At 40.6% G+C, this 22,017-nt stretch overlaps 1 long non-coding RNA gene across 2 annotated transcripts; it reads right to left on the reverse strand.

Moving 5' to 3' along the window:
* Nucleotides 1–7,776: 7,776 nt before the first annotated feature.
* LOC120754531 (uncharacterized) lies at nucleotides 7,777–21,017 on the reverse strand. Of its 2 annotated transcripts, none has more exons than XR_005701467.2 (5): nucleotides 20,949–21,017; nucleotides 10,018–10,144; nucleotides 9,328–9,425; nucleotides 8,714–8,861; nucleotides 7,777–8,354 (listed from the first exon to the last, which is right to left on the reverse strand). It is a non-coding gene; the product is annotated as an uncharacterized LOC120754531 (long non-coding RNA). The 2 variants fall into 2 exon arrangements; XR_005701466.2 differs by having other exon boundaries at nucleotides 7,777–8,415.
* Between the last annotated feature and the right edge of the window lie 1,000 nt (nucleotides 21,018–22,017).

The raw sequence follows: 22,017 nt of genomic DNA on the forward strand, positions 1-22,017 counted from the left end.
AAACATCCAGACTGTTTCTATACTGCACAAAAATTCTTAATTGCCCAAGCTCCGTCAGAAGGGGACTCATCTGGGACTCCTATGGTCAAGAGATCAAGAGCGCTCAGCTCGTACCAAACTTATGCTAAAGAGGATTTGTGTGGCCTCCCATCACTTACCTAAGGCCTTGTTTCCCCATTCACAAAGATATCCCCTGGGAAATGGCCTTTTTCCCACAGTCAAGGTTCACTGCTACCTCACCCCGGCGGGTAAGCAGAGACCTGCCAGGGGTGGTGGTACAGCCAGGTCAGAGCCAGGCAGGCTGGGGCGGGGCAGGAGAGACCAAACATCCTCACGCAGCAGCTGCCAGGAGGATGAGGCGCTGGAGGATAAGGAGCCTTGAGCCTTGCCCATGCCTTCCACCAGCACGTTCAGCCTACGGTAACAAGTGTACACTTTTCACATGATTAGCAGGCAGAAAGAGGATAAAGAAAGAGGTAGAGTCTTAATCTTTCTCTAATCTTTCCTTAGGCCTCCCTTTGCTCCTGAGAGAAGTATTTCAAGAATTCATTTTCTGTTGTGGGGGAAGAAGGGCAAGGAAGCAGCTGTTTTAGGAAACAGTAAGTGCAAGGATGCATTTGAAATGTGACCGTGACCTACTCTGTGCTTCACATTTTGCAAGAAAATGCTTTTATCTATTGCAGATTCACAGCTTTTAGCCCCTTTCCTGAAAGAAGGGGTCTGTGACCCATCTTTGAAATAGCTAAGCAGGAACTATTCCTTTTAAAACACAGTTGAAAGGGGACATGATGAAGCAGCATTGAATAAAATATGAATCCTTGGAGCAGAACTGAAGCCATCCATCTATCACATGGTGCCCTACCCATGGAGCCATGTTCCACTCTATTCTCTTCCTGGCCCAGTGACTCCTGAGTTCATTGCTACAAAACAATCCAAATTCAACAGAGTATACCCTGGTGACCATGGACACCCAAGCTTGGCAAGAGAATGGGGCATGTGGGTCTCAGCTCTGTAAAACAGGAAAGAAAGGTGAACATAATTTTCTTCCAGTTAAAGGCTATGACACATAAAGGAAATGGTAGGGTGAAATCATCTACCGTCTAAAGGAAAATTACTGGACTGCATTTAGTCCAGTCTTTCCAGTTCACAAGGCATTTCACTAGCTGGAATCACTTTTGAGATTTAATTACAGGATTATCTAATTAATGGATCTAGAAAATTAAGCCCATGAAACTCAAGAATTCACTGTTACTTTAGCTTGGTATCTAGACAAGGTTGAGTTAAGTCTGAACTCTGAACAAAGATGGGAAAGAAAGGTACAGAAGGATAATCAGTTACAGCTTCTCTCCAAAAGCCAACAGTAGTTAAATCCAGATCCTGTCACTTAGAAGGAAAAGCACAGCTTCATAGCATATTTAATCTCACCAAAAAAACTTTACCCAACCAAAAAATCCACCCTGAAATAAGGAAACTATATAATAAAAGTGTCACAAGCAGTACAGTTTTTTAGGTTTCTTATTAAATAAGTGTGGTCCACCAAAGCAAGGATCTGAAGTGCAGGTTCACTAGTGAATACATTAAGTAAATTCTTGGTTCAAAATTCCATCGGGAGCAATACTCATTAGGTGCTGTCCCCACTGTAGATGGTTATGAAGTACCTTAATACAGGAAAAAGCTATTAAATATTTCATCTTAATAATACCTACCTGCTGTCTCAAGGTCTACAGAGAGAGACAGGAGACTTTTCCATGATAAAGGTATCTCTCTGAAAAGGAAAAGCAGCTACAGGTTTTTGGCTGCATATTTTTCCCACTTTTTTGCCATTTCATTCCATATGCTCTGGAAGCATTTGCTGCCAGAAAGGAAAAATATATTATTTACTGAACCAAAGCAAGGGTCATGTAATTTTATGTCCTGTTCTTGGTGGTAGTCAATATGAGTTATCTGACACAGAAGAGGATAGAATAGGTACAAGCAATTCTGAATAAAAATTCAGAATAGCAGGGTCAATAAGAAAATACTGGCTTAAGCTCAGGATTAATACCTCCTGAAGTATAATGATTTATAATCATTTAAATAGTCTATCCCATTAATATTTGTCAGGTTTTCCAATTTTAGTTCTGGTAATTGGATAATACTGAACCATTTCAACTCATATTTCTAAACAATATTTCACTCCTGTACTGCTTTATACCAGTTCACTAACACGAGTTAAATCAATTGAGAAACAGTCTGCTCTCCATCTGCTATCAACAAATGTGATCTAATGCATTAATTAGATCCCCAGCTTTGACAAGTTTTTTAAAATAGTGCTGGAAAACTATTAACACCATTTTTTCCAGTTAGATTTATTTTGGCGGGTGGTCTGGTCTGATATTCCAAACTGCCGTAACTACTGTCCGTATCTGAAGAGCGAGACATTCATTAGTTTTCTGTTCTTACAGCTAGCTGCCTGCCTACTTTGGTTAAGATTTCTAAAGTCAGATGCAAGCCCCTCAAACTGCCTCTGTCCTTCCTGATGGCTTTGCTCAGATAGATTTCCCTATGACCACCACCTCCCCTTACGTTTCCTAAAGCAGAAATGAAGCATGGATTTGCAATGCAAGCAGCAGGTCTTCATCCTGGTTGGCCCGACACAGAGGCAGATAGACAAAGGGTTTCTGGATCCTGTTCAACATCAGTTATTGTGTAGGAGAACTAACTTCTTTCCACACTTAATTCCATTCTTCTGGAATTGTGAATAATCAATGGCATCTGTCAGGTATTTTGTCAAACAGGTTTCGATGAGATACATAGGTAGATGTATATTTTACTAGTTCTGCATTTGAGCTCTCCAGCAGAAGCAGCTCATCAGTTTAACCTAAACTTTACAGCAGAAAGAGCAGGATGAAGTGTCATGAGGCTGCACTGGATTGTATGTGAGGTTTCTGACCTAATTCACTTTCATTTTTCCTTCTTCTCCCCTCTCCCTCCAGTAAACCAAGTATTAGACTTCCAAAATTCTGCTGAAAATGATAAATGCTTCTTCTATGAAGCACTGTGAAGAGTCATTGCATCACAAGCTTTGCAGAGAGAGGCTAAACACCATCTTTCATTAAGAGCGCATTAGGTGCTAAATGAATCTACAAAGCCAAACTCAGACATGTATATTGCACGTATGGGGAATGAGATTATATAAAGTTTGTGTCTGACAATCTGCTGCTTAAATGGAACATTAATGTAATAGAAAGCATCTGCTTCTATCAGCAAGGCTACCATCATAAACTGTACAGAGTAATCTCTCGCTGTTAATAGCATTTCACAGGAATCACTGCAGACAGCACAGAAAATATATCCACTGTAGCAATATCCAAAGGATAGTCCCTTCTCTTCAACAAATTTAATGCAAAATTAGACAGCATGATTTAAAAAGTCAGCACTCAAATTTTATTCTAGATCTCAGATCCTAAAAATAGGAGGGTAGGATACCAATCTGATCCATATTTTCTATTTTATCTACAAAAAATAGAGAACTCACCAACACTTAAATCTGTATAAGTATATACGGAAGGAAGAAATGTTCTCAGGCATGGAAGGGAGGTCCCCGCCCCCCCCTAACATTAATGATATGGAAATTAAGTTACACTTAATGGATTAAGATGTGCAAATTAAATTGAAGTTTCTAAGCCAAATCCTTAACTGGGGTAACTCAGTTGTAGTTCAGATTTAAATAACACCAAATTAGTAATATGAACTACCAGGGAGTAAAAACAATCACAGTGAGAAGGAAGAAATTACTTAGGTATGACATTTCCCTGACTAAACAAAATACCAGGTTTCAGTTATTTTAGAAATTGCAAGGCTTCAAGTACCAGTTAGCAAGATGCTTCTGAAAATGATGATATTTGCTATTCTCCTCTTGTTTGAAAGAGCCTTTTTGTCTTGATGTTTTGTTTCTTATTCTATCACTTCAAATCCCAACCTGAAAAATACATGCTACCTATAAGGTTTCATTTAGACCTCACTAAGGAATACTGGATAAAGGCTTTTCTGGCCACCCTCAGGCTGAAATTCCTTTCTATCTGTCTCCATATTTTAGTACATGTCTGTTGGACACCGACATTCTCCTTCATTTCTCACAGATAGCAACTAACAATATATTCTGAGTCTATTTCAACCAGATGAAAAGAGAATATAGGAAATCTCTCTAAAGTCACCAGAATATTTATTTCTGAAGTGGAAAATACAGATCAAAAAGCTTAACCACATTATAAAACTTGGACTTATCAAACCTTTCAGCAGGACAGTATACCACTGAAACAAGAAGACAAGTTGTTCTCCATTTTCCTTTGTGAACTTACCCTTTGCATAGAAAACTTAAAAACCCTTTGCCATGAAGTTGAGATGGAGCCTTGGAATTCAAAAATTAATCTAAGTCCTAGAGGAAATTAACATTTGTTTCTCAAAAGTAGCAAGAAGCTGGGGAGGGCCATGAGAGATGGGGGGCTCCCCAAAAGCTCTGACCCCAGGGCTGTCCCCTCTGGTAGCTTTTCCCCACCTCCTAGAGATTTTGTAGTTTCTGCGTGCCGAACTACAAACCCATTTTTAGGTGAATCCAAGATGCAAGGATTGGGAGACAGAAATCAGTCTTTTTTTCTGCATCGTGAACTCATCTAGCCCTCTGGGTACGCAAAGTTAGGAATTATGTAGGTTAGTACTGCAGCCCCAGAAACCCCCTTGAGAACCCACCCTCAATGCCTCAGCCCTGTGCTGCCTGAAGAAGAGCAAGGGTCAGGTTATTCTACAGCACAAAGCATAAGAAAAACAGTCTTTTTTTTGCCACATAAATCACCACTGCCTGAGTCAAGAAGCAAATTGTACTCTGTAATTGCGGGCTGTCAGACACAAGTATGCTTCCCAGGTCAGTGTAACGAGGAGTGGTAGTGACTAACTCAGCTCACATCAGAAAACATGATTTACTGTCTCCTTTTTCTGACTTTGAGAAGACTGAAAATCTTGTCTCTTATTAATATGGCACACTGTTTCAGAAGGACATTTTTCCAAATATTTCTAGATTAGATTTCAGGACAACCATAAATCTATATCAGTAAATACCTGGAAAAACAGCCGAGGTTTGTTTTTACAAAATGCTTTTGAGAAATGCTTAGCAGATTATGCAGCTAATTTTCCAAAGCCAAAATCAAACCTAATTTAAAACAATTCATTGGAACTTCCTGGAGGAAAAGATAAGCAGCTGGTCCACTTTATGTGACATCTTTACTCCTTCTAGGAATTTCACAAGTATGGACAAAACATAGAGATGCTTACACTCCAAAGCCAGAGTGCTTGAAAAAGACATTTATAGTAAAGTTTTAATAAGCACATTGGTTACTCAGGAACCTAAATCCCCATTTTGAAAGTGAGGTAGGCACTGACAAGCTCAGCTGTTCTAAAAATGTGACTCAACACCATAAGATGCCAATTCTCATGGCCATACCCGATGTAAATTAAGCTTTTTATCTTTTAAGGTACAGAATTATTGCAAATGGCAACTACTTTTGTTTCTAGCAATATTCAATCAAATAAAGCAACTACATATACAATCTTGAGAATCTATTTTTTACATCTGAACACAAAATTATTCCATCTTGAAGTTGGTTAAGGGCATTTTTTGTCCATCTTCCAATTTGAGCAAGATGGCTTCCATAGCTGTGTTCAGTTCATACCAAAAAGCACCAAAACCAAACTAGAAAGTACAACTGCTTATGGTGAAAGCGTTTATATTAAGAAATATTTTTAGGCAAATATTTTAAATCATTATTTCCACCAGAAGGGATTACCAGAAAAGAGAAAAGGTGGCAACTCATGCGTTTGCCTCTCTTGCTAGCTGGGAAACAGAAAGAAAATTTTAGTTTCCTTCTACAGACCCATTCTAGGTAGTCTGCCAAAATCTTAGCATGAAAGCCCCATTCCACTGCTGCCAGCCAAGGGGGCTGCAAGGGAAACTGTGCACCCAACTCCACATTTCCTTCCCTTGCTCTCCTGGGCTATCAACAATGCAGTTTGCAGCTTCCTCAACATGCAGCTGCCTGTTGGGGACTTCCCTTTCAATTTTGCTCTTTCCTTGCATCCAGAAATACCTTCAGTGCCTTAATGTGTCAAAAAGACTTCCCATCAAATAAGTATTTTTTAAAAGTTACCCAGACATTTTCTAACATTCAGCAATCTGCCAAGTTTTGGAGACAATAATTTATTTGAGCACAGATTTTTCCTTTCCTCTTAATTTTTGCACAGTGCTTTGTAGAATAGGAGCCTGATTACATTAATGGTCCTTGTGCTGGCTTGAAGGCAAAACTAGCCAGAGACTCCAAGTCAGAAAAAAAACAATTTAATCAGAGAGAAAAAAAAGTAAAATAAAATAAAACACATGCAATGGTACAAAAGATCACTGACAGAGTCAGAATAAACCTGAAACCGTGGTGGTAGCAGTCCAGATGAAGCGGTCTTGTTGAAGCAGTATTCCTGCAGAAAGGTCTGGTAGCTCTTGTCCTCTGGGAGTCCAGTGGGTAAGGCTGCCTGTGCTGTCCCAAATCCCAGATTATATCCAGGTGGGAATGCTTGGCTCCTCTCCCTGGGCGGAGCATCTCACAATGGACTGATGTCATTTTATCAGTCTTGTAATGGGTCCTTGATTGCCCATTAAACAGAGATAGCTCCTGGAGGGAGTTATCTAGGAGTCATGCAGGACGGCATTGATGGGCCATTAACAGAAGATAGTCTGGAGGCAGAGGGCAAGGGTAACAGTGCACAACTTAGTTTCAACATTTCATGTAGATGGTGATAGAATACATACTTTGGGCACATCTTACATTGTAACCCAGGACAGTCCTCTACCTCTAAAGTCTGTAAGAGGCTTGTGCATCTCCATCTGTGCCAAGTCTCTAAAAATGTATTATTCTGAAAGAAAAAAAAAAAAAAATACCCTAAAGCACATTTAAAGATCTAGCAGACCTCTAAGGATCCTCTTGAGACAATGACAGAAATACATTGACTCACAGAAACCAGTCTGGTTCTATGAATTCTCATTTTCTTTCCAAACAGTATCTGATACCTTGTCTAGAAGAACAGCACTCACCTAAGCTACACACACATTTATCACACACACCATGATAAACTAATACCAGCACTCCAGTACTGTTATATTTAGTGATATAATCATTAGCAACCTGAATTTGGAAGATGGAAATTCAGGATACAATGTTGGCAAACATTCAACAGCATCACTCAAAGCACTAAGTTAAGTTGAGGGGGAAAACCCCCCACAGTATGGGAATTTACACTTCTAAATGAATGTAGAAGAATACTCCTGACAGCAAGTGTGAGGGAAAAAAAATAAAAATGGTTGTCAGTAGTGTATTTTAAATCAATGAGCTGTTGCAGTATTGGAATTTGATGATGTTTGTGCCCTTGCTGACAATTAAGTGCTTGCTCATGCTTGCTTTCCCACATGACAGTCTGTAATCTTTGCTGTTGCAATATTTCAGGCTGCCAATGAAAGGCAGGACATACTTCTTTGAAATACACAGCAGGTTTTCTCAAAAATGAGCCAACAAAACTTAAAGAGTACTCTCCTACAGCACCAAAACCAAGAGAAAATTCTGTGCATTACAAGGGTCAATGTATTTTGACATCTAGGAAATGCTCAGACGAGATTAAAATGGAGGGTGAAAAAAATAAAGTACAGACAAGAGGCCACACAAGCATATGGTTCCCTCAACTAAAAGTACTTGCCCTTTATTGTTTTATCCTCTCTAATGCGTATCAAGCTTATACAATGGCAGGACAACAAACTGTGGTTCTGTGCCGTGGTCTGCATTAGGAGATAGAGGCAATACATGAACTTATTTGCAGAAAATCACTTGGTAAAAGTGCACATCATGGTTTTTCCATCTCAGACGAATGGCTGAAGGTTGGGGTAACAGAATTTGATGGTGGTCTCAGACTGGTGATTTCATGGCAAGGAGACAAACAGTAGCATCATGCTACCACAAAAATAAGAAATTCTTTCCCACAAGGTTTTGCTAATATATTATTACTGATAACATTTCTGTAAAATACCCTTTGTGCAAAAGGCTGAGCATTGCACTACAAAATCTGTAATGAAAAGCAATCCCAACTAAAGCTGATTTCATTTATAGGTAACAGGAAAAAATGGAACAGAAATGTAAACATCTATATGGAACTATATATGGAACTTTCTTGCCAAGGATTGTGCTCCAGGATTTTTTCCCTCTTTCTGCTTTCAGCACACCTGTAGAAGATTTCTGTCAGCACATAGCAATCACTAACCTTGGCAAAGAGGTGATGAAACAAACCTGCAGTGACAGCAGATAGCTGGAATCAATGATGTAGGCTGCATTCCTGGCCATAAAGTATCTGAAAATGAAGATTTCATATGTTTTATTTAGTTCTATATTTACTTAAACAAAGAAGCTCTAAGTTTTCAGCCTTGTGACCCTCCTCCCAGAGCTGGATGCAGAACTCCAGGCAGGCGTCACAAGAGCTGTGCAGATGAGGAGAGCCCTGTCCCTCACCCTGCTGCCCACGCTGCTTTGGAGGCAGCCCAGGACATGGGGCTGCGAGGGCAGGTGGGCGGTCATGTCCAGCCTCCCATCCCCCAGCGCCCCGCTCAGACGGGCTGTTCATCACAGCACTAAGCACAGGGCGATCTTACCTCAGAGCCAAGGCACTGGCATTCCCCGGGGCAAGCATAAATAACCAAGGCCACCGGCAGCGCTGCTCTCGGCTCTCCTGGAAACAGCACCTGATCCGTAAGTGATGGTCAGTGTTCACTCTTTGGGTAGAACTGTCTCCCTTCTCATCTGAGAAACAGGACAAAATTGGAGGGTTTCTGTTAGAATTAGAATTATTCATCATCCTCGAGCCAAAAAGGAGTGTTTAGTTTTACCCCGCAAAGGCTATTCAATTAAGAAAAACCATACTCAGAAACCACTGAAGCACTGACACAGGCTGCCAGGGAAGCAGTAGAGTCAGCAACCCCGGAGGTATGTATCGAGCTAATAGCTGCACTGGATGCTTTCAGAGGACTTTCCTAGGTGAAGGATCCCGCAGCAGTGGCAGCACGAGCCGGACGTGTCCCAGAAGAACACCCCCGCCACGGCATCCCAGGGACGGTGCCCTACAGGAACAGCCCCCTCACGATGACCCGAGGATGCTGTCCCACAGGAACAGCCCCCTCACGATGTCCCACGTACCGTGCCCCAGCGCCAGCGCTCGCCCCACGGCGGCGCGCGGGCTGACAGCGCCCCCTGCCGGACCCGCTCTCACCGTCAAACCGCAGTGAACGCGGCGAGATGCTCTCGGCGCTTTCTCTTTATACACTGTGCTGCTTTCGGCTGGGACAGGCTTAATTCCCTTCCTAGTAGCTGTAGAAAGAAGGCTGTGATTTAGATTTAGTATGGAGTAATGCTAATAAACACACTGATGCTGCGATTGTTGCTAAGTAGGGCTTAACCTAGTCAAGGACTTCCCTGGGACTTATCTCCTCACCAGCAGCCAGGAGGGAACATGGCCAGGACAGCTGACCCAAAAGAGCCAAGGGGACATTTCACATCATGCCCACTCGATAAACTGGGCAGCAACCTGGGAGTGGGGCTGGTTGTGGTTTGGGGTGGGTTTGGCACCCATCAGCAGGTGATGAATAATGCTGTTGTGCATCACTTGTCTTTCTTGGGTTTTATCTCTCTTCCTCATCCCCCTTCAATCACTGCCCTTACTATTATTATTACATCATACATTATATATTATTTTGTTTCATTTATTAAAGTGAACCCACCAGTTTTGTTGCTTTTTCCCTAATCCTGCTCATCCTAACGGGTTTGGGGCAGGAGTGAGTGAGAGCTATGCGGTCCTTTGCTGGAGTTAAGCCATGCCATCTATGTCTGCCCTACACTCGCAGGAGCGTCCACGTGGGATCTTTTGTCCCCAACAGATGCATTGGAATGGTGGCTTCCTCACCTTCCCCAGGCATCTTCTGAACCCGAAGAATTGGATGTCCTCGGTTCTGTAAGCATGAATTTTTGTGCCATATTTAATTATACAGGAACAGATCAATCTTCAGTCAAGGATGTTTCTCCTTATTGCCCTACATATAAGAAAAAAAAAAAAATCAGACAAATTGGTGTAATCATACCTCTTTAGTCCAATCTGCATTCCTTGGCAGATGGCCCAGTCCTGACACCCCAGCCAGGAGCAGGGCACTGGGGCAGCCCCAGCCTTGGGCACCTCCGTGGGGATGGGCTGAGGCCAGCCTGGGACAGAGAATCATAGAATATTTGGTTAGATGGAACCTTAAATCTCATCTCATTCCAATGCCCTGCCGTGGGCAGGGATCTCTTCCACTAGACCAGGTTGCTCCAAGCCTCGTTCAGCCTCGCCTTGAGCACCCACAAGTCCTCTGGATAACTTGTGCCAGTGCTTCATCAGCCTCATCATAAAAAATGCACCACTTCTAGGCTGCTCCAGTGCCCAACCAAACCCAAAAATGAACATCTCACATAATCAGAAGTTTTTATCTCATCCACAAATTTATACTGAGAACACATTTTAGCAGTCACACAAAGTTGTCAGTTTGTGTCCACTGCAGAGAGATTTTTAACAAATAAAAGCATTATTATAGGGTATAACCACACAATTGGAACTTCAGTAATCATCCCTTAATTAGTTTATTTAGGATTATTTCAAGCACCTAAGAAATAATACAGTAAAACATACATTTAAGCAACTGGAAGGTTTTAATTTTGGCAAGACTGCTTTCCCTTATTATAGAAAGAACAGAACAAATTTCCCAAAGTGTTTAATGTCAGTACTTGCAGTTCTCTTTTCACAACAGCAGGAGAAAAAAAAATAAATTTGTCTAATGCCCAAAAATTACATTTGTGAAAAAAAATCTGTGCTAACAAGAATTAAAAGAACATCTATGATCATTTATTCACAGAAATGTCCTTAATAGAATCAATTTGCATCAGAAAATATTTTTCTACCCAGTTTATATAATAAGGAAAATTAGATTCTTGATGCTGGTGTTAAACTAACTTTGTGCAGTAAATCAGACTCATGCCATCCTCAGCAGATGGACACAATTCTGCTGCATGTAGGGACTATCAGTCAGCCATCTGAGAACATCCTATCAGCACATTCATCCTTGCCATCAGATTGTAATTTAAGAGCATCACTACCAGTAGTTAGATTTAAAAGGTCGAGGAAGCAGTCAGATCACTCTTTTGTTACACTGCCTGTCTCAGACAGCCCTTGCCACAGATTTGAAACTGGTGCTGCAGGCAGAGAGCAAGAGAGTGAATTCAAGTTGAAGTCATCTTCTCAGAACAGCATTTGGAATATGACTTGAGAAGGCACACGGTAGAATCAACCAAATTAACATTTTCAGCATTATTGGCACTACAAGATTTATTACTCCCTGTTCAATTTAAAAAGATTCCCTGGGGACATTTTTAAGGGGCGATTACTTTATTGGTTGTTATTGAGTAGAACCATTTGACAGCTTGTAGGGAATGTCTGAATAACAAAAGCCTTGCTAGAGAGAGATCAAGAGACCCCCGGTGACTGATCTGCATGGCATTGATTCGATTTTAGCATGATGCATTTAGTTTCCATTGTTAAAAGAATACAGCAGATTCACTTACAGAATGAATAGTAACTCTGGTGCTGTGACACAACCTAGAGCCTCGCACTGCACACAGCTCTCGCCCCAGTGAGCAACTAATTTCAGCAAGATTACTGTGTACAGCTGGATTATCCTGCGAGGGAAGCACTAGGGCTGAACCACACAGCTTCTACACTCGATATTCACAGAATCACTCCACTAATATATCACAGTGGCTGTGAGGTAAGGAGAGGAGGAAAGATGAAAAGGAAGACTTCTACCACCTTGAAGCTCATGAATAACCTTCTTCCAGCTCAAAGAAACCAGGGAACATTCTTGTATAAGCAGGATGTAGAAACAATAGAAACATCCTGGCAAATATAAAGACGGGGTGAATTAGAGTCAGGTAGTTACGCAATCTAAGAGGTAGTTTTGGAATTAAAACACAAAACACAAGGCTAGCTAACAAGCAACAAAACACAAGGTTAAGCACTGATAAGACTGAATCTGTTTTTTTACTGAGAAAAACAGACAGGCTAGGACAATGGAGACAGGAAAGGCAGGAAAGTTTAATAAACTGACCCAGAATCTAGAGCATTCATAGAGCTATGAACACACCTGCTTTCTTTAATATGCCAATAAACAGAAATTTTAGAAAAGCAAAAGTGCATCAAGTTTTACAGGATCACCTCACAGCAGCAGCATTTACTAATTGCCATAGCCACTAAGTCATTTAGATGTAAGTCAGCATTCAAAAGGTGTATTACTGCTGACAAAAGGGCTTTTCTTTTCCAAAGAAAGCGTTGCTGGATATTCCTGTTACACCAAGAAACAGAATGCAGGCACATTATGTACTCAGAGGTGCTTGCAAGCAACTTAATCTGAAGTTTAAACTAAAAGCTGAAGGTTTTTTTTTTTCCTTTTAGGACATAAATATAAATAAAAACCTGAATAAAAGCCTCAAAAAGTCAGAGTTAATTCAGATGAAACTTTCTGGTGGCAGGGCAGCAGCTATACGCATTCTAGACTGAGAACTGCACCAAGATCCTTCTCCACTATGGTTCAAACAATTCCCTTGTCTCATGTGTTTATTTTCCACTCCCTAGTTCCCTAACAAACATAGTTGTGGCAACCTCGTTGATCACCTCCACTATTCCAAACTGCAATAACTCAGAACCTAATATATTACCACGTGAAGAAAGCGAAGAGTTTTTATTCAGTCTGTAAGCATTTCAGGGCATATGAAAGAATTGTTGAATCCTAGGTTTCACCTGTGGCTTAATGTGAATTAATCTGTGCTACATAGCATGCTTTCACAAAAAAATTATGGCAGGCAAATATTCAGATTATACAAGCTAAGGGAAGACAAATATCTTTCTCCAAGCACACAAAGGTTATTCAGCAGGAAGAGCATTTGTCTCACTGTTTTTTGACTCATCCACTGTGACTGGAATACGCAAAGCAATCACACGTAGACGAGAAATTTCGCAGGGCAGAGTTGTTCCTCCGAGAGAGCCAAGGCCGAGAACCAAGGCCGAGAGCCCCTCTGCCTGTTTATTTCTTACTTTTTATACATTTGTGGGTCTGGCTGAAGATTGGCTTCTGGAGTTTTCACCCCTCAGCCGAATGGCCAGACTAACTGTCAGTTACAATTGTTTTCAGGTTAGGAATATGCAAACAAAGGACAGAGAATGAAAAACAAAGGATTTGTTTATGTTACATACGTGGGAAAAAGGTAGAAACTGCTCCTAATATTGTACAGTAGCTAAAAAGTCTGACTCCATTTTATGAACAATCAAAAGGCTTTAAAAAACTCAGAAAAACCAGGGTGACAATCCACACTTTGCTGTGTACAGCTACTGTAATTATCCTTAGCCCTCTCTGTGTTACATATGCTCATGTAATTTCTGGTAGTGCATTGTAGTCATCCATAATTCACTCCTGCCATTCTAACTGAAACCTGTATGCCTGTGGGGCTGAAAAACACAGTTGGTTTTCAAATACACCAGATGAACACCCAAACCAGTGGATTAGAGTCGCTTTCCTTAATCTTGACTCTGTTAACAACTCTGTACAACAAAACATGTTCAATAGCAAGAGATTCCATGGGGTAGGAGATTCTCAAGCAGTAGCTCTAACTCATAATTTCTGCTGGTCTGGCATTTCTCTTTTGCCAGGTTAATATCCCTGCCGGTACCTTACATAATTAACCTTGTGCCAATTCTCTTGTTTTGGTCACAATATAAGCAATCATTTTTATAGAACAAAAAGATCTCTAGAACAGCAAACTTCAAAGGATTAACATTAGCTCTTGAAAATAAAGTTGGGCTCTCAGTTTGAATGGCATGTCTTATTCCAGGTCTGAAGCCAAAAAAAGTCAGTGACTGAACATCTAAATGGTGGATATGACATGCACAAAAAATATTGCTGGTTGTTCCCCAAATGAGAGCTTTGTGCATCTTTCCAACTAGTCTGTGTCCAGGAGGAGCAATCCAAGGTAGCTCCATGAGGTACTGCCATCAAACTCCATCTCTTCTACGCTGCTGTGTGCTGGGAGAGCCAGAAACGAGGCAGGAATACTTCTTGAAAAGCGTTTAACAACAGAAGAAAGGAAGAGCACACTCCTTCACATTAAATCAAATCAAAATACCACGTCTCAGACCCTATCCACAGATGACTGCCCCTAGCAAATTGGATGCTCGTTTTATGGTGAGCTACAGCCATGGGTATCATATGGTAAGAAGTATCCTGCAGCCAAGGAGCAGCACTGAAGATGAGCATCACTGCAAGAATGATTGATTGCAAGCAAAGAAGAAAGAAATCACACAGGCTGGCATCTTCTTCTGGGGACAGTATTCCTCTTTGTGCTTTTTAAAGCCAAGACAAAACCTCTGGAAATGTCAGAAGCTAATTTAAAAGAAATGAAAATGATTTCTCACTTGTCACATCAAACCCTTACAGAAAAGCATCTCTACTCATTGTATAATGCCTGTAATGCCTGAAGATCTTCTCAATTATATTTGTTTTCCAGTTGATTTTCCTCATCTAAGAAAGAAATGGATTGCTATCTGAAAATAAGTCCTCCTGACAAGTTTTTTTCTCTTTTTAAATGGCATCATAACAGTAACAAAAAAATCTTGATCTGTTAACTTGAGTGCAATTTTTTTCTGAAAATGGGCAAACTGAACACGTTAGGATCAGGTCCATAGAATTTGCACCACCATTAGATTCAAATGGATAAATATTTTTTTCCCTCTGAATGATATTGTAATACTTCCAAAGGGAACATGCTGGGACTGAAGGATGACAGGATCAGCAACATCCCACAGCAGTGTGATGTGAAAATTGTTATATATTCAAACATTAAATTTCAAATATTTGCAGACAAAGAGACAGGGGTGCATTCAAAGGTGACAGAGTACTTCCTCCTCCCCGGGGTAAATGCTGTGACAGCACCTATTCCCTGAAACCATCCATCTCTGTTTCAGAAAGCAGGATATCTAGTTTTGCTAGGATGGAAAAGGGAGAATATGTGGCTCTGCAGGAAAAGCAGAAGGCCAGAAGCAGGCAGTTACCACACCCTCATCTCTTTCTTAAGGAAAAAGCACTGAAATTCCAAGAAGAGGAAAATGCATTCTGAGCTGGTTGGGAAAAGAGTGATAAACAAACATAAGTGTAGGAGGGAAGGCCTGTTGAAGGAGGAATGGAAGGAAGGGTGATACCAGGATCCAGGGGAAGGGGTCTGGCAGTGTCTAAGAAGAGGTAGGCAGCACCAGTGGGATGAGAAGAGAGAATAGAGGTAAAGAAGGCTCTGGGAAGTTGACTTACATGCCAGAGGAATTCTTGGTAAATAAGAGTTTGAGATTCACTGACATAAAAACACTGTATACGATATGGCAGCAAACCTACATGAATCATTTCAGATTATAGGTAATTTCACTCTATGTAGACATGTGAGACTAACAGGAAATGAACAAAATAAAAGCTGTAAAGTATGAAGGAGAGTAGAGAGAGAACTTGTTATTTCTCAGATCATATTTTTACTTACAGAGAGGAAAACATTTTCATTCTGAAGTTTTAAGAAAAAACAATGTCTCAAAGGAAATTTTTGGATTAATGTCTTGTTCTGTGGTTTGTTTTTCCTGTCCCTTTTCCTCGTTCCAACTACACTTTCAACACTAAATGCATATTTTAGACATATATGCCTAACAAGCCCTAACTATTGAGTGTGCCCATCAGGCATAAGAATCACTACCCTACCAGCTCTGGTATCTGAGTCTCATTCAGGCTCTGTACTGGAAGATACTTTTATTTAAGCCCCTTGCCATCAGAAGAAGTCCCACTTCTTGTCATGATGACAACACATCAGGACAGCTGGAAGGTAGTCCAGAAGCAAAGCTGCCAAAGACCAAGGCTGGCTAGACCACATCAAAGCAATGCCTTGTGAATTCACAAGAGTGAAAAACTAGAAAAGAATTAGCAGGAGAACGGGCTTGGTTTTTATATCTGGGTGGCATTAAATTGTACATGAGATAGTTCAGGTTTAAGAATAAGAAAGTACAAATGTAAGTAGGAAAGAAAAACTAAGTTAAGGTCAGGTTACTCTGACTGGAGTTAAATACATCACTATTATGAACTACACATGTGATCCCCTTCCTCTTTATGGTTCCTGCCAGTTATTTTGCACTTTGAAACAGCAAAACAGGGCCCTAGCCAAGCCATTTGTTTGGATTTGGCTCAGACACATCTACACCCTGCTGCACCAACTTATTTCACTGGAAAATTGATAGCATCTTGAAACGTATCACTGGAAATAATTAGTTGCACAAAGCTGAGCTCAGAACATGCAATAAAATTGAGGTCAGTCTCTGCACATTTTTTCACACAACTCACCCCAGACCCTATTTCCTGACACAGCCTGCTAGATGAGCAACTGCTGAGGTGTGCAGTGTAAAAACAGAGTAATATTCCTGTTCTTAATAATTTTATCATTGAAACTCAAATTGATAGATTATCACTGGACTGTTTCAATCAAATTACTTAGGAGTATTGACAAGTTCTGGAAGAGCAGTTGATGACAACACATATCCTATCACTGCCTGGGCCCGGGTTTTTATCTGGTTTAACACCAGGTAAAGTTTCAAATCCAGCTGCTCACACAGCATGCAGACACGATCACTGCACTTGATGCACCACATTATCACAGTGAGGAGCATAGCTGTGTGTCAGGAGTTTATTGTGAGAGACAAGCAATAGAAAGAGTTACAAAATCCCAAGCTCTAAAAACAATGAATGACACTAACAAGAAAAAAAATAGTGGAAGAATACAGCAGACACTTGAAACAGGTTTCCCAAAATGTAAAAAAGTGCCCATGAAGCAGCATAGGAGACTTACCACGCTTCAGGAAAGGACTGTATTAAAGCTGCTGTTCTTTGGAGGAGGAAGCTCTCCTGTGTGGTTTAGCAAGGTGCACCACAGTAAAACAACACTAATAAACAATTTCCACTACCTGATAAGACCAATAAAAGGATCAGTGTTAAGAAAGATCAATTAAAGCACATGCTGCAAACATTGTTAACCCTGAAAAGATATGCAGTTGCACTGTATTAGAGAATATCAACCCCAATCTAGCAGCAAGCCAGGATCTTGAAAATTAACTCAGGACAATAATTATCAGATGTCTGCAAAAAACATTATAGCAGAAGAACAAAAGATACTTTAAACTAAAGTTCTGGAGCATGCAGATAGAAAAACAATGATGGACATAGACCAATGGCATTATTAAAGGCTGTAGTATGGCGATACTAAAACACAGAAATATAATTTTAAAATAACACAGATATTCATAAATACAAGGTGAAAGAAATGCTCCTTATGTTTCAGCTTTCATTTGAGCGTGACAGGAAACGTGTGGGGAGGACACCAATTTTACAAATAGAAACAGAGGGATGAGCCTTAAGAACTTTGTGAAAGTACCAAGGAAATCAAGAAAAAAGGCAAAATCAGCTAAAGCAGATGGTGCCTCGCTGGCTAATGATTGATAACAGCAGCAATTACTGACAGTGCTGAAAAATGTCATTCCATTTTAGTTCTCAATGTGTCAGACTCAGGAAAATTAAATCACATCAGAAGCCATAGACTTATTACTCAAAGGTCAACTTTTATGAAACTTTTCCTCAGAAGTTTTAGTGAAGAGATTAAATAAGCCTATTCCATTAACTCGAGTCAGACAAGTTTCAGGGGAACGTCAGGCAAAAAATGGGCTAAGAACTATTGTACTTAGAGACATTAAGAGAGAGAAGGCTTTGCTTCTATTTTCAAAAATCTCTTGGAAATCAAAATGCAAATGGCCTTGAATACTCACATAATTCAAGACATATCAAAACATGCAGATGTGCTTTGAACTGAAAAATGAAATAGCATCATTTGCCTTAATTAACATAGAAATGGTTCAGGAAAGCCAGTGTTACCCTCCTACATAATGTCACTCCTCTGAGTGATTCCTTTGATGCACCCTTTGGAAATGATGGAGCAGTGGATGAGCAAATTCAGAGCCAGCATCAGCCCACTGCACAAGCAAATCTTGATACTGGGGCTGCTTCAGTGACCCACAGAAGAGCATGAAGGAAAATGCAATCACTGACTCCTTGTGCAACTGATTGATTTTAAAAGCTCAGCCAAAAATGCTATCTGTTTTATACCAGCTCATTTCTCCATCCATGCACAGCTTAAAATGGTGAAGCCCAGAGTTTGTCTCTGAGAAGCTGTATGTGATTGTGCTGGAGACCAGTGAGAAAACAGAGGTTTGATCCAAGAAAATGAAAACTAGACTTAAAGGCCTAGCTTGGGAAAAAAACAACAGGACCTCTTGAAAAACAGACCTACAAATGTACTTGCAGTACCACAGTTTGTTTACCAGATTACACAAATACCATTTACTCTCCTTTACAACACATTGGGCTATCAACAAGTGCCTGTCTGTTCGTCTTTTATATTTGAAGATAAGGAAAAGCCCAGTAATCTCAAGCATTTGGCAGGTCCACCAATACCAACTGTTTCAGCAAACTGACTTAGCTGAAGATACAACCCAAAGGAAACCATCCAAAAGTGTAAGATGAAGTAGTGAATTCAGTAACCAGGAAAAACACAGTAAGACTCAAGGATTTCAGAATTTAGGAAATCATCTAATTAGTAGCTACCATGGTATCGTTTTGCCTCTTTTCACATTTGATCTGGTGTGGGACAGTAGAACTTTTAAAATGAGAGAAACGAAAAATGACAAATGAGACTCTTCCTCATATATCATGCAATGGAATGGATATTAAGAGGGAATAGTTAGAGGGCCCAACTAATCTGTCTTCTGCTAAACAATACAACTTACAATTCATGACAAGAACTATATTATGGACAGTAGGAATGAGCTCAAGAAGAGATTTTATTCCTATTAGAGATACATAGCTCCTGTAATGTATTCAGCCAATTGACAGGAAAGGAGAATTAAGATTCTGAGAGGCAGCCACTGAAAAAAATATCCAAATGGCAAATTAACTCTGCAGATATTACAGACTTGTGTGCTAGCCTTTTTGTGTTACATTTCAGCTTTCCTACCTCAAATCAGAGATAAACAGCAAAAAAAGAAATTTTATTGATAGCACGAGTAGGCCACTTTGAAAGGAGATGAATCACCTTGCATTTTGAGAGCTTTTAGGTATTCCTATGAAATTTTAAATATATTCCCCAGCCAAATAACCTTTTAATTTAATACTATTTTTTTTTATTTATTACTTCTAATGTTTCTCACAGAGCCCGCTTTTTCCTGTTTAGAATCCATACATAAATGATTAGATTACATTGATATCATCCTACTATTCATACTTCTGATCTTAAAGCACTGATTCAAAGTGCTCAGCGATTCCTGCTGCCCCTGAATGCTTATGGTGTTTGCAGAGCTCACACCACTGCTCTGTGTGCCCGGGCTCAGCTCTGTACAGGATGGGCAGGGCAGCTGGGGCAGCCCTGACAGCCCGGGTGAGGAAATAAATGCTGCATTCCTCAGACAGGATCTGGGCTGGGAACCACACACACACCGTACCTCACACAGCTGTGTAGAGAAATAGACAGAATGAGAAGGAAACCGAAGGGCTGCAGCAACCAAGCGCTCCAAAACCACTCCTCAGTTTTATTAGAAACAAGAGTGCATTGAGTAGTACGGGGTTGAGGCTGACATCATCCCCTATTTCTTTTCCCTCCCATGCTGCCTTCCAGCATATCTCAGCATTTCAACATCCACTGGGGTAGAGGCCAGCACAGGCCAGACAACAGCTCCCTGAAGCCGTGCTGGGAGATGGTATCAGCCAGTGCACAGCCCCAAGAAGCTGGGAAAACCTGTGTGTTTGGGTAGGGCTTGTTATTGCAAAAACGACTTAGTCACCTTCCTTTTTCCCTATGACCATCCAACAGGCTTCCCTGAGACAGGCAGCCCTACACCTTCATCTCACTTGCTCTTAGCAATCCTGTTTTTCTCCTTGTCTCTAATCTCCACAAAAAATAGTATCTTTTTTCCTGGGCCATCTGTGGTCACCAATTTTCAATTAGAAGTGTTACCTGTAGACCTATGCCTAGACCACTCCATAAGATAGAGACTTTTGCATGGGACAAGGAGAATGGGACTGATGGCAAAAAAGGCCAAAATTGGAAGCTGTGTGAGGTTTTAAAGGAGGAAAACCTTCAGTCAAGGCATCAGAGCTAAATTGCAGAGCCTATTCCAGAAGAAAAGATTAAAAGAGATATGTAGCTCTACAATTTTATACCCAAGAAGCCAACATGGGAAGGATGCTTCCTTCTTTTATGTTGCTTACAGGACTGCTAAATATGTGCACTGCAAGGAATAGAAGCTTTGAAAGCCAAACATAGGTCTATCAAAAGTACAGAATTTAACAATCATTTATAACAGCAAATAGGAATTTCTGCTATAACTATCACCTCCTCAGGGAGAATGTATTAAACAGCAGAGAAAAACAGGGTCTCTCAACATCAAGAAGGCCACATCACTCAAGAGTACTTTAAAAACTTCAGGGGGCCTCAGCTATCAGTACCTCATTACCTAAAATACCTTCCCTTCATTGCAGTCGCATGTTATTTAAAAATTCTTCCCTACCTTTGCTATGCTGCAGTCCTGTGAACAACCCCACACAGCTCTGGCTCTTTCTCCTGCAGGTCCAGCTCACTACTTCCTATCCTTCACACAGCCACCTTGCCCTAGTTACGCCTTGTACCATGTCTTACCTTCTCTGCTGCTTGCACAACTTCCTATCCCTTCCTCCTCACAGCACCACGAGCAGGTTCCAACTGACTCCAAACAACTGAGCCCTCTGCTACTAATTCCCTCTTTTATCACCCAGAGCTGTGAGGGCAAGGCTGTTCCCACTCTGGGATAATTAACATAGCTGCAATCAATGGGGCAAGATTGCCTTCAGCATGATCTCCCACAACTCAATGCTGACCTTATGAACAGACAATCACTTGTACCATTATTTCTATTATTTTCACCAGCCTGCCCGCTACACAAGTTGTGCTTGAATGTTGCAAGAAGTGACTACTAATATGCATACTGTGGGATTTACCTTTTTCTAGATTTTTTTTCAAAAAAAAAAAGCTGATCTCTTAATAGCATTTAATATGCTTTGTAATTAAATGTAATCAAGGACAGTTTAAAACGGGCATTTATTGAGAGATGTAAAAGTCATTAAAAGCTGGGTACAAGAAATCGTGGTTAACAAAAATTCACAAGTGATGATAGAATCTTTGAGTGTATCTCATGTAACTGTAGGTTTTTCCTTCCCTTTTGCTTTTATGGAATCTTTATCATTCAGTTCTGCTTTACTGTCTAAGGTATTAATGCATACTGAACTGAATCGAGCAGATTTTGTTAATATTTTTGCTAGAGCTACTGAGCCCCCCGCACCATTTCAGTACTCTGGCTTTCACACATCGGATTCAGTGACTCACTCTACAAGTCTCTGTGTTAAAAAACAATGTAATTCGACTTTATCTGAACTAGTTATCACGTTGGGATAATCAACAGACAACAGATAAAAACCAAAATAAAACATTAGGTGCCAGCATCCCTATTTTCACAGGAGAAAAGGCTATCACCACCAGAGGGTACTAAACTCTGAGAAACCAAATTGGCTATAAAAGGACAAGCAAAAACATTGATGTAATCACCAGAACGACACAGGAATTTAGTAAGATGATGCAATTTCTTATCTTAACATTGCAATTTAGGAGGCAGAACTGATGGAGCGGCCTTTTCCCAGCCCCACCCTATTCGGTATTCTGTTCCGTGAGTGCA

Source organism: Hirundo rustica, chromosome 6 (assembly GCF_015227805.2).
Source record: "Hirundo rustica isolate bHirRus1 chromosome 6, bHirRus1.pri.v3, whole genome shotgun sequence".
Taxonomy (NCBI): domain Eukaryota; kingdom Metazoa; phylum Chordata; class Aves; order Passeriformes; family Hirundinidae; genus Hirundo; species Hirundo rustica.